Source organism: Salmo salar, chromosome 14 (genome assembly GCF_965601325.2).
Source record: "Salmo salar chromosome 14, fSalSal1, whole genome shotgun sequence".
In the NCBI taxonomy this organism is placed as follows: domain Eukaryota; kingdom Metazoa; phylum Chordata; class Actinopteri; order Salmoniformes; family Salmonidae; genus Salmo; species Salmo salar.
This window is the reverse complement of record NC_138304.1, coordinates 51087501-51100230: the sequence shown is the minus strand read 5'-3', so window position 1 is coordinate 51100230 and position 12730 is coordinate 51087501. Positions and strand designations below refer to the sequence as shown.

The 12730-nt window shown below is 47.0% G+C and overlaps 1 protein-coding gene across 4 annotated transcripts in view; it reads right to left on the bottom strand.

The window, feature by feature from the left end:
* LOC106595545 (receptor-type tyrosine-protein phosphatase mu) overlaps window positions 1-12730 on the bottom strand; it is a 716546-nt gene that overhangs the window by 355611 nt on the left and 348205 nt on the right. The window lies entirely within an intron of this gene.

The window sequence follows — 12730 nt, the reverse complement described above, 5'->3', positions numbered from 1 at the left end:
TCATCTGTGTCTGGTGTTAGCTAGTTACTGGGTAGCTAGGTCTTCATCTGTGTCTGGTGTTAGCTAGTTACCGGCTAGCTAGGTCTTCATCTGTGTCTGGTGTTAGCTAGTTACCGGCTAGCTAGGTCTTGCAGCCAACATGGGGAGGTTTAACTGCATCACAAGAGACATGTCAAATATATCAAACATTTTTGTAATTTCAATGTTGTTTGAGTTGATTTGTGTTTCACCAAATTTACTTGAGATGATTTTACTGCAACACTGCTCACTGCATCCAAGTTTCTTGACATAGGCGTTTCAAAGAGCTTAAATAAGCTACCCGCCCACTCAGCCTGTCTTTTCAAACTATCTGGTAGTTAGCCATGAGAGAAACATTTTATTTTATTTTTTTTGTGCACATTTTTTGCATTTCAATCCAGAACAAATATTGTGAGTGATATTTTAGATACATAAAAGGCTATTTTATATTGGATTCAGAATGACCTTTAAAGATGACGTTTTGACATCCATTTGACTACCTTGATGACACCTGCCCATCGTTAATACACACCCAGTGCTCTGTCTTGTGTTTAACGACTGGTCTAACACCAGAAAACACACGTTTGCAACAAATGACAACGCCATTTCAAAAGCCATCTGGGAAGTTGTGAAGTTGAATAATCACCAGGGCAACCCACAGCCTCCCACTGCTCCACATTGATGTGTGTGTGTGTGTGTGTGTGTGTGTGTGTGTGTGTGTGTGTGTGTGTGTGTGTGTGTGTGTGTGTGTGTGTGTGTGTCACGCTCAGTTCAGGGTGTAACAGAGAGTGTAAATCAAAAAGGAGTCGTTGCAGAATGAGGACCTGAAGGGTAGTCAGTCTTGTGTAACTATGGATTATCGAACCAATTACAAAACAGCTGACCATCCATCTACAGTTAGTGTGTGTTTACTGCCTTAGTGTTAGCTTCTCAAGGCTTATGCACAGCAGGATAATAAAGACTTGTGTTAGCTTCCCAAGGCTTATGCACAGCAGGATAACAAATACTTGTGTTAGCTTCTCAAGGCTTATGCACAGCAGGATAACAAATACTTGTGTTAGCTTCCCAAGGCTTATGCACAGCAGGATAATAAAGACTTGTGTTAGCTTCTCAAGGCTTATGCACAGCAGGATAATAAAGACTTGTGTTAGCTTCCCAAGGCTTATGCACAGCAGGATAACAAATACTTGTGTTAGCTTCCCAAGGCTTATGCACAGCAGGATAACAAAGACTTGTGTTAGCTTCCCAAGGCTTATGCACAGCAGGATAACAAAGACTTGTGTTAGCTTCTCAAGGCTTATGCACAGCAGGATAATAAAGACTTGTGTTAGCTTCCCATGGCTTATGCACAGCAGGATAACAAATACTTGTGTTAGCTTCCCAAGGCTTATGCACAGCAGGATAATAAAGACTTGTGTTAGCTTCCCAAGGCTTATGCACAGCAGGATAACAAATACTTGTGTTAGCTTCTCAAGGCTTATGCACAGCAGGATAATAAAGACTTGTGTTAGCTTCTCAAGGCTTATGCACAGCAGGATAATAAAGACTTGTGTTAGCTTCTCAAGGCTTATGCACAGCAGGATAACAAAGACTTGTGTTAGCTTCTCAAGGCTTATGCACAGCAGGATAACAAAGACTTGTGTTAGCTTCCCAAGGCTTATGCACAGCAGGATAACAAAGACTTGTGTTAGCTTCCCAAGGCTTATGCACAGCAGGATAACAAAGATTTAGAAAAGTTTTGTCAGTCCCAGAGTTATGTCTCTGTGTGTGTGTGTCTGTGTGTCTGTGTGTGTGTGTGTGTGTCTGTGTCAGTGTGTGTGTACCTTCAGACTGTATGACTAGTTTCTTCCTGTATATGTTTGACTTTTGGAATAATAAACTACCTTCTATCTATAATTCAACAAAGTCTGGTGACAAACTGTTAGACACAAATTACACCAGATAGACCATGAATTATTAAATCAGAAGAATGGAGGCATTAAAAATACGGCTTGAAAAGTTTTTTTTATTGTTTACTAACATTAAAAACAGGTCCAAAAAGGGAACCTGTCATTGTCAAGCATTGCTCAACCACCAACCAGCCACTGTTGTTTGAGAAAGTTGACGCATTGGGTGTGAGATATATAAGGTTATACAGTAAGTATAGATATATGATTGTATTGATTTTGAAGTACTGCATTATTTTAGAGGCAGTGCAAGAATGTTGTGTGTGTGTGTGTGTGTGTGTGTGTGTGTGTGTGTGTGTGTGTGTGTGTGTGTGTGTGTGTGTGTGTGTGTGTGTGTGTGTGTGTAGAGATGTTTTGGGTGTGTCAGTGAGTGAGTAAGGATGCTTTGTATATGTGTGTGTGTGTGTGTGTGTGTGTGTGGTGTGTGTGTGTGTGTGTGTGTGTGTGTGTGTGTGTGTGTGTGTGTGTGTGTGTGTGTGTGTGTGTGTGTGTGTGTGTGTGTGTGTGTGTGTGTGGATGTTTTAGGTATGTCGTGGATGGAAGTAACTAGAAGGACAGTTTGATGTGCACAGATGTTCAGTGTTTCAATCCCTTTTTCTAGACGAGAAATGAAGCGAGAGGTTGTGTAAAATGTATTATAATTATACCAACCAAAAATAAATGAATGCAGAAGTACACCACAACAACAGTAGTTGTTTGAAGAAAGTCCTTGAGCAGCCAACACAATGAAGCTTATTCTACTTCAAACTAATCACAATAAACTGGGTTTCTGTCCTAAATGGTGCGCTATATAGAACATAGGAGCCATTTGGGAAATGAACAGTGTTTTTGTGGTTGTTGAATTACTCCTCCTTTCCTCTCCTCCCTCCTCTCCTCCTCTCCTCCCTCCGCTCCTCCTCTCCTCCCTCCTCTCCTCCTCTCTTCCTTCCGCACCTCCTCTCCAATAGCCTTCCTCCTCTCCTCCTCTCCTCCCTCCGCTCCTCTCCTCCTCTACTCACCTCTCCTCCTCTCCTCCCTCCTCTCCTCCTGTCTGATAGCCTTCCTCCTCTCCTCCCTCCTCTCCGATAAGCTTCCTCCTCCTCTCCAATAGCCTTCCTCTTCTCCTCCTCTCCTCCCTCCTCTCCTCCTGTCTGATAGCCTTCCTCTTCTCCTCCTCTCCTCCTGTCTGATAGCCTTCCTCTTCTCCTCCTCTCCTCCTCTCCTCCCTCCTCTCCTCCTGTCTGATAGCCTTCCTCCTCTCCTCCCTCTGCGCCTCCCTCCTCTCCTCTCCTCCTCTCCTCACCTCTCCTCCTCTCCTCCCTCCTCTCCTCCTGTCTGATAGCCTTCCTCCTCTCCTCCCTCTGCGCCTCCCTCCTCTCCTCTCCTCCTCTCCTCACCTCTCCTCCTCTCCTCCCTCCTCTCCTCCTGTCTGATAGCCTTCCTCCTCTCCTCCCTCCGCTCCTCCACCACAACACCAAACTCAATCTATACTGTTTTTTTCTCTGCCTGACAAAAGGACACAAATTCAACACCCAGGCCTTCAATTCACCTTGCCGCAGACACTATAGGAAGTCTATAGGTCACATGACCAGGGACCAATCAGCGGGAGACAGACCAGTGTTATCTGGAGCCCAGAGGTAGGAGTGACTCTCTATTCAGACTTCAAAAAGGCAACAATGGGATTAATTAGAAGAAGAAGAAAAAACGTTAATCCCACCAAACTCCTCCCTTCTCTGTTCTCATCAGAAAGGACGGGTCTAGTGTGTAGCTGGAGCAGCTCAGCCTTGGGGACAACGTCTGCATCCCAAATGGCATCCAATTTCCTGTATAGTTGTCACGTCCTGACCATAGTAAGTTGTTATTGTCTATGGTAGAGTAGGTCAGGGCGTCACAGGGGGTATTTGTCTGTTTTTGTATTTCTATGTTCAGTTTCTAGTTTTGTATTTCTATGTTGGTGTTGTTTGGGTTGATCTCCAATTGGAGGCAGCTGATCCTCATTAACTCTAATTAGAGGTCATATTTAAGTTGATGTTTGTCCCACCTGTTTTTGTGGGTGATTATAATTTTGAGTAGTGTGTTTTCCTCTCTGCATCACAGTTTGTTGTTTTCGTTATTTCAAGTTTTGGCGTTTTGCATTACTTTTCACGGTTAAATAAAATATGTGGAACTATGAACACGCTGCGCTTTGGTCTGATCATTCAGACAGCCGTGACAATAGTGCACTGCGTTCGACCAGAGTCCCTATTTCCTATATAGTGCACTGCATTCGACCAGAGTCCTTATTTCCTATATAGTGCACTGCATTCGACCAGAGCCCTATGGGGATGCACACAGTGTACCTGGATTAGCAGGTAGAAGGCCATGGAAGACAGGAAGGGAGAGGGCCTTGGTGTTAGAGCAGAGGACAAACAATCTATTTTCTTAACACTGTATAATGCCTGACATTGCACACAGAAAGTCGGTCTTTGTGCATTGAAAACAAATCATGTCTGCCAATTTTCTATTTCCCATCCTACATTGTGTGTGTGATGTCATGAAACTCAGCGTTGTTGTTGAGCGCAAAGGTCAGTCAGTTTATCTGCTCCTTCTCTCTGAGTCAGAGATCAATCAGTTTATCTGCTCCTTCTCTCTGAGTCAGAGATCAGTCAGTTTATCTGCTCCTTCTCTCTGAGTCAGAGATCCCTCAGTTTATCTGCTCCTTCTCTCTGAGTCAGAGATCAGTCAGTTTATCTGCTCCCTCTCTGAGTCATTGGTCCGTCAGTTTATATGCTCCTTCTCTCTGAGTCAGAGGTTCCAGGAGGAACTTAAATTATACTGGAGGGATTGGAAATCAGCATTACACTCATTGTGGTTAGCGCCTCCCCTTCCCCTGTTTCAAAAAGCATCATACAGCCAACCAGAAGGTTAAATATGAAACCCTACATGATGAGACTACACTGCCATGTGGCAAAGACGGCCAGGGCAGATGGAGAGGATTCAGAGGTGGAGGCTTGGGGTTGGCAAGGTAAAACAAATGGCCAGTCATGTAGGTCAGTTTAGATACAGTCAACAGGGGTCAGTATAGATACAGTCAACAGGGGTCAGTATAGATACAGTCAACAGGGGTCAGTATAGATACAGTCAACAGGGGTCAGTTTAGATACAGTCAACAGGGGTCAGTTTAGATACAGTCAACAGGGGGTCAGTTTAGATACAGTCAATAGGGGGTCAGTTTAGATACAGTCAACAGGGGTCAGTTTAGATACAGTCAACGGGGGTCAGTATAGATACAGTCAACAGGGGGTCAGTTTAGATACAGTCAACGGGGGTCAGTATAGATACAGTCAACAGGGGTCAGTTTAGATACAGTCAACAGGGGTCAGTTTAGATACAGTCAACAGGGGTCAGTATAGATACAGTCAACAGGGTTCAGTATAGATACAGTCAACAGGGGTCAGTTTAGATACAGTCAACATGGGTCAGTTTAGATACAGTCAACATGGGTCAGTTTAGATACAGTCAACAGGGGTCAGTTTAGATACAGTCAACAGGGGTCAGTTTAGATACAGTCAACAGGGGTCAGTTTAGATACAGGGGTCAGTTTAGATACAGTCAACAGGGGGTCAGTTTAGATACAGTCAACAGGGGTCAGTTTAGATACAGTCAACAGGGGTCAGTATAGATACAGTCAACAGGGGTCAGTATAGTAACAGTCAACAGGGGTCAGTTTAGATACAGTCAACAGGGGGTCAGTTTAGATACAGTCAACAGGGGTCAGTATAGATACAGTCAACAGGGGTCAGTATAGATACAGTCAACAGGGGTCAGTATAGATACAGTCAACAGGGGTCAGTTTAGACACAGTCAACAGGGGGTCAGTTTAGATACAGTCAAAAGGGGGTCAGTTTAGATACAGTCAACAGGGGTCAGTATAGATACAGTCAACAGGGGTCAGTTTAGATACAGTCAACAGGGGTCAGTATAGATACAGTCAACAGGGGTCAGTTTAGATACAGTCAACAGGGGGTCAGTTTAGATGCAGTCAACAGGGGGTCAGTATAGATACAGTCAACAGACTGGGAGTGAGGGTCATTGGAGGGTAGAGACTCACTGGAGTCTGTGTGGACCGCAGGAGGAATAACGCCTTAACCAAGACTAAATTCCATTTTGGGCCGAGGGTTGACACTGATTATGTCGTAGGCAGGGCGATCCATCACGAGAGACCACGAGCAACCATGTACCCGACTCATGTCCTCTACATGTTCTTCAACTAGAGTTAACAACTGAGCCCAAGCTGATTCTGAGAGAATAGAACCAAACCTTCAACATGTTCACAGTACACATCTCTGATTGTGAGAGAATAGAACCAATCCTTCAACATGTTCACAGTACACATCTCTGATTGTGAGAGAACAGAACCAAACCTTCAACATGTTCACAGTACACATCTCTGATTCTGAGAGAACAGAACCAAACCTTCAACATGTTCACAGTACACATCTCTGATTCTGAGAGAACAGAACCAAACCTTCAACATGTTCACAGTACACATCTCTGATTCTGAGAGAACAGAACCAAACCTTCAACATGTTCACAGTACACATCTCTGATTGTGAGAGAACAGAACCAATCCTTCAACATGTTCACAGTACACATCTCTGATTGTGAGAGAACAGAACCAATCCTTCAACATGTTCACATCTCTGGTTGTGAGAGAATAGAACCAATCCTTCAACATGTTCACATCTCTGGTTGTGAGAGAATAGAACCAATCCTTCAACATGTTCACATCTCTGGTTGTGAGAGAATAGAACCAATCCTTCAACATGTTCACATCTCTGATTGTGAGAGAACAGAACCGATCCTTCAACATGTTCACATCTCTGGTTGTGAGAGAATAGAACCAATCCTTCAACATGTTCACATCTCTGGTTGTGAGAGAATAGAACCAATCCTTCAACATGTTCACATCTCTGGTTGTGAGAGAATAGAACCAATCCTTCCCCTCTTACAGACCAGGACTGATGTGATTTGACAGTCGATGAGTGAGTCAGTTGTAAAGGTCATAGTTACCATAAACAGAGTGCTAGCAAGAACACACCCTGAGGAGAACGTTAGAACACTTATTTAGGGCTCCCGAGTGGCGCAGCGGTCTAAGACACTGCCTCTCTAGTGTTAGAGAAGTCACTACAGACACCCTGGTTCGAATCCAGGCAGTATCACAACCGGCTGTGATTTGGAGTCCCATAAGGTGGAGAATAATTGGCCCAGCGTCGTCCGGGTTTGGCCGGTGTAGGCCGTCATTGTAAATATTAATTTATTCTTAACTGACTTGCCTAGTTAAATAAAGGTTCAAATTAAAAAAGGGATAAACTGCAGGGAAGTTTTACACTCTTTTGTTTCCCTACAGTGGTTGGAGAAGACTGTTCCCTGTGTAAGCCCGTCTGTCAATCCCATAATGCATTACCCCCTGCTATACCTGCCCACCACCTGATGGGAGGGCCAGTAGGTAAGTGCACTTAGCGGGATGGATTCATGTAGTAACCGACTTCACACAGGTGCATGTCCAGCAGCAGATCAGCTTTTCCATTTAAATCAGTTAAGTGAGAAACTAAACGGTGATAGGCCCGGGGTAACTGTAAAGCCCTTTGTGACAACTGCTGATGTAAAAAAGAGCTTTATAAAAATACATTTGCTAGATGGAACTGGTGTGGTCAGCAGCGTAGCAGCTAGAACATGGACCCATTGGTTCTGTTGTACAGGGCTAACTAAATCAGTATTTCTATTTATTTAACTAGGCAAGTCAGTTAAGAACAAATTCTTATTTACAATTAAGAAATAACCCAACCAAACCCTAAACCCGGACGACGCTGGGCCAATTGCGTGCCGCCCTATGGGACTCCCAATCACGGCTGGTTGTGATACAGCTTGGAATCGAACCAGGGTCTGTAGTGATGCCTCTAGCACTGAGATGTAGTGCCTTAGGCCGCTGCACCACTCGGGAGCCCGAAAGCTACTCCTGTACTTTCCAATATGATGGTTAAAGGCAAGGTTTTGCTCTACCGCAAGTGCTTTATCTTGGAAAGTTGACTGCTGAAAAGCACCATGTTTTGGGGATTGTATTAACAGTGGACTAATGGCCAAAACACAAGATGGCTTCTCAGGGTAGGATTCCTTTAAAGATCGAGTCTGCAGTAGAGGAAAAAGCTCACTGTCTGGCCCACGGCTGCAGTAGAGGAAACATCTCACTGTCTGGTCCACGGCTGCAGTAGAGGAAACATCTCACTGTCTGGCCCACGGCTGCAGTAGCAGAAACAACTCACTGTCTGGCCCACGGCTGCAGTAGAGGAAACATCTCACTGTCTGGCCCACGGCTGCAGTAGAGGAAACATCTCACTGTCTGGCCCACGGCTGCAGTAGAGGAAACATCTCACTGTCTGACACACGGCTGCAGTAGAGGAAACATCTCACTGTCTGGCCCACGGCTGCAGTAGAGGAAACATCTCACTGTCTGGCCCACGGCTGCAGTAGAGGAAACATCTCACTGTCTGGCCCACGGCTGCAGTAGAGGAAACATCTCACTGTCTGACACACGGCTGCAGTAGAGGAAACATCTCACTGTCTGGCCCACGGCTGCAGTAGAGGAAACATCTCACTGTCTGGCCCACGGCTGCAGTAGAGGAAACATCTCACTGTCTGACACACGGCTGCAGTAGAGGAAACATCTCACTGTCTGGCCCACGGCTGCAGTAGAGGAAACATCTCACTGTCTGGCCCACAGCTGCAGTAGAGGAAACATCTCACTGTCTGGCCCACGGCTACAGTAGAGGAAACATTTCACTGTCTGGCCCACGGCTGCAGTAGAGGAAACATCTCACTGTCTGACACACGGCTGCAGTAGAGGAAACATCTCACTGTCTGACACACGGCTGCAGTAGAGGAAACATCTCACTGTCTGGCCCACGGCTGCAGTAGAGGAAACATCTCACTGTCTGACACACGGCTGCAGTAGAGGAAACATCTCACTGTCTGACACACGGCTGCAGTAGAGGAAACATCTCACTGTCTGGCCCACGGCTGCAGTAGAGGAAACATCTCACTGTCTGACACACGGCTGCAGTAGAGGAAACATCTCACTGTCTGGTCCACGGCTGCAGTAGAGGAAACATCTCACTGTCTGGTCCACGGCTGCAGTAGAGGAAACATCTCACTGTCTGACACACGGCTGCAGTAGAGGAAACATCTCACTGTCTGGCCCACGGCTACAGTAGAGGAAACATCTCACTGTCTGGCCCACGGCTGCAGTAGAGGAAACATCTCACTGTCTGGTCCACGGCTACAGTAGAGGAAACATCTCACTGTCTGGTCCACGGCTACAGTAGAGGAAACATCTCACTGTCTGGTCCACGGCTACAGTAGAGGAAACATCTCACTGTCTGGTCCACGGCTACAGTAGAGGAAACATCTCACTGTCTGACACACGGCTACAGTAGAGGAAACATCTCACTGTCTGACACACGGCTGCAGTAGAGGAAACATCTCACTGTCTGGCCCACGGCTGCAGTAGAGGAAACATCTCACTGTCTGGCCCACGGCTGCAGTAGAGGAAACATCTCACTGTCTGGCCCACGGCTACAGTAGAGGAAACATCTCACTGTCTGGTCCACGGCTACAGTAGAGGAAACATCTCACTGTCTGGCCCACGGCTGCAGTAGAGGAAACATCTCACTGTCTGGCCCACGGCTACAGTAGAGGAAACATCTCACTGTCTGGTCCACGGCTACAGTAGAGGAAACATCTCACTGTCTGGCCCACGGCTGCAGTAGAGGAAACATCTCACTGTCTGGCCCACGGCTGCAGTAGAGGAAACATCTCACTGTCTGGCCCACGGCTACAGTAAAGGAAACATCTCACTGTCTGGCCCACGGCTGCAGTAGAGGAAACATCTCACTGTCTGGCCCACGGCTGCAGTAGAGGAAACATCTCACTGTCTGGCCCACGGCTGCAGTAGAGGAAACATCTCACTGTCTGGCCCACGGCTGCAGTAGAGGAAACATCTCACTGTCTGGCCCACGGCTGTTATTGTTTTTGTTTTGTTGACGAAGCGGAGGTGGGGAGCTACAGCTGTGTGGCTCCGTTGGTAGAGCATGGTGTTTGCAACGCCAGGGTTGTGGGTTTGACTCCCATGGGGGACCAGTACGGAGAAAAAAATGTATGAAATGTATGCATTCACTACTGTAAGTCGCTCTGGATAAGAGCGTCTGCTAAATGACTAAAATGTAATGATGTCAGAGGAAAGGTAATGTATGTCTCTATACTGAAAGGCTTGTAAAGATAGGTAATGTATGTCTTTATATTGAAAGGCTTGTAAAGATAGGTAATGTATGTCTCTATATTGAAAGGCTTGTAAAGATAGGTAATGTATGTCTCTATATTGAAAGGCTTGTAAAGATAGGTAATGTATGTCTCTAACAAACAAAAGCACAAAGAGATCTACACACAAATAAAGAGCTCCCAGTTGTCAGAATTACTGTACAACCCACTTGAGTTACATAACAATGGGAAAAAAGTCCACAAAGAATATATAAAATATGTCTTTGAGAAGAAGAAAATATGTCAACTTTCAAGGGGATCCCTCCCATTCATCCTCCCATTCTGTAATCGGCCTGTGTGTAGCTGGTGTGGAGGAGTCAGGCGCAGGACAGCAGATATGAGTAAGGAACGTAATTTACTCAAGGGATCAATAAATACAACATAATAAACTAGCCCACAATAACGGACCGTATAACATACAAAACAGAGGGTTAAATAATGAACAAGTAATTGGGGGATGGAAACCAGGTGTGTAAAAACAAAGACAAAACAAATGGAAAATGAAAAGTGGATCGGCGATGGCTAGAAGGCCGGTGACGCCGCCCGGACAAGGAGAGGGACCGACTTCGGCGGAAGTCATGACACATTCATCCTCCCATTTCATCCTTCCCATTCATCCTTCCCATTCATCCTTCCCATTCATCCTTGTATTATAATTTCCCAATTTTTCTAAAGATTTAACGTGTATATTTGTCAATGGAAATATTACTCAATTCGTAATGTGACCGAGTAGCAATGATTATAAATAATAACAAACATCGGACAGACGTGGCGCTGTAAATTACAGACACGCATGCACACACACACGGCTATAAAACACAGTCCTGTCCCACACGTTTCTATTAAAACCTTCTCCAGCCGCAGTGCAGAGAGAGACTATGGATCTGTCTATTATAACAGTGATCTATAGAGCTGCCCTGGGAGAGTGAGAGTGAGAGTGTGTGTGTGTGTGTGTGTGTGTGTGTGTGTGTGTGTGTGTGTGTGTGTGTGTGTGTGTGTGTGTGTGTGTGTGTCCGTCTATAAGAACAGTGATGTATAGAGCTGCCCTCTGATCCTTAACCGTTCAATTAGGTGCTCTGTGAGGCCGGACTGTCTGTGTGTGTGTGTGTGTGTGTGTGTGTGTGTGTGGTGTGTGTGTGTGTGTGTGTGTGTGTGTGTGTGTGTGTGTGTGTGTGTGTGTGTGTGGTGTGTGAGAACGACCAGCAGAGAGCCAGACAAGATCAAGAGGTGCTTCCTCAAACATCAATCTCCTTTGACTGGGGATGGAGAGAGGGGGAGAGGGTGGTGGGATGGAGGGGGGAGGGGATGAGGGGGAGGGAGGGAGGGTGGGAGGGAGGGTGGGTGTTGGGGGAGAGAGAGGGAGGGAGGGAGGGAGGGTTGTGGGATGGAGGGAGAGGGTGGTGGGATGGAGGGAGGGAGGGGATGAGGGGGAGAGGGTGGTGGGAGGGAGGGTGGGAGGGAGGGTGGGAGGGAGGGTGGATGGGTGTTGGGGGAGAGGGAGGGAGGGAGGTGGGATGGAGGGAGGGGGAGAGGATGGTGGGATGGATGGAGGGGGAGAGGGTGGTGGGATGGAGGGAGGGATGGGATGAGGGGGAGAGGGTGGTGGGAGGGAGGGAGGGAGGGAGGGAGGGAGGGGAGGGAGGGAGGAGGAGGGAGGGGAGGGTGGGTGGGTGTTGGGGGAGAGGGAGAGAGGGAGGGAGGGGGAGAGGGTGGTGGGATGGAGGGAGGGAGGGAAGGAAGGGGAGAGGAGAGGGGGAGAGGATGGTAGGATGGAGGGAGGGAGGGTGGTGGGATGGAGGGGGGGAGAGGGGGAGAGGATGGAGGGAGGGAGGGAGGGAGGGAGGGGAGGGAGAGGAGGAGGGAGGGTGCTGGGATGGAGGGTGTGGGAGAGGAAGGGTGTGTGTGTCTGTGTGTGTGTGTGAGAGAGAGAGAGAGAGAGAGGAGAGAGAGAGAGAGGAGAGAGAGAGAGAGAGAGAGAGAGAGAGAGAGAGAGAGAGAGAGAGAGAGAGAGAGAGAGAGAGAGAGCTACAGCGCCAGGCCCCGCTATGAAGGCTAACCAGGTAGCGACCATCCATCCCCATCAGCCTATCACACAGCCCCAAAATGAGAAGCAGGAAAACGACCTTCACCAGGGGGTCAGGGCCTTGGTTACGGCCCTGGTTACGACAGACACCCGGGAGGGAGGAAAATCTAATTTCCATCAGCACTTCACTTCTCTGGACAGGAAATAGAATTAGAAAGTGCTGAGGCTGTGGGTTTGTTTCCTACTCTGAGTAGAGCTGGATTTGTGTCCCAAATGGCACTCTATTCCCTATATAGTGCACTACTTTTGACCAGGGCCTATGGCACCCTATTCCCTATATAGTGCACTACTTTTGACCAGGTCTCTGTGTAGAGTGTCATTGAGGAGGCAGTCGTGTGTTCTGCTAGTAAGG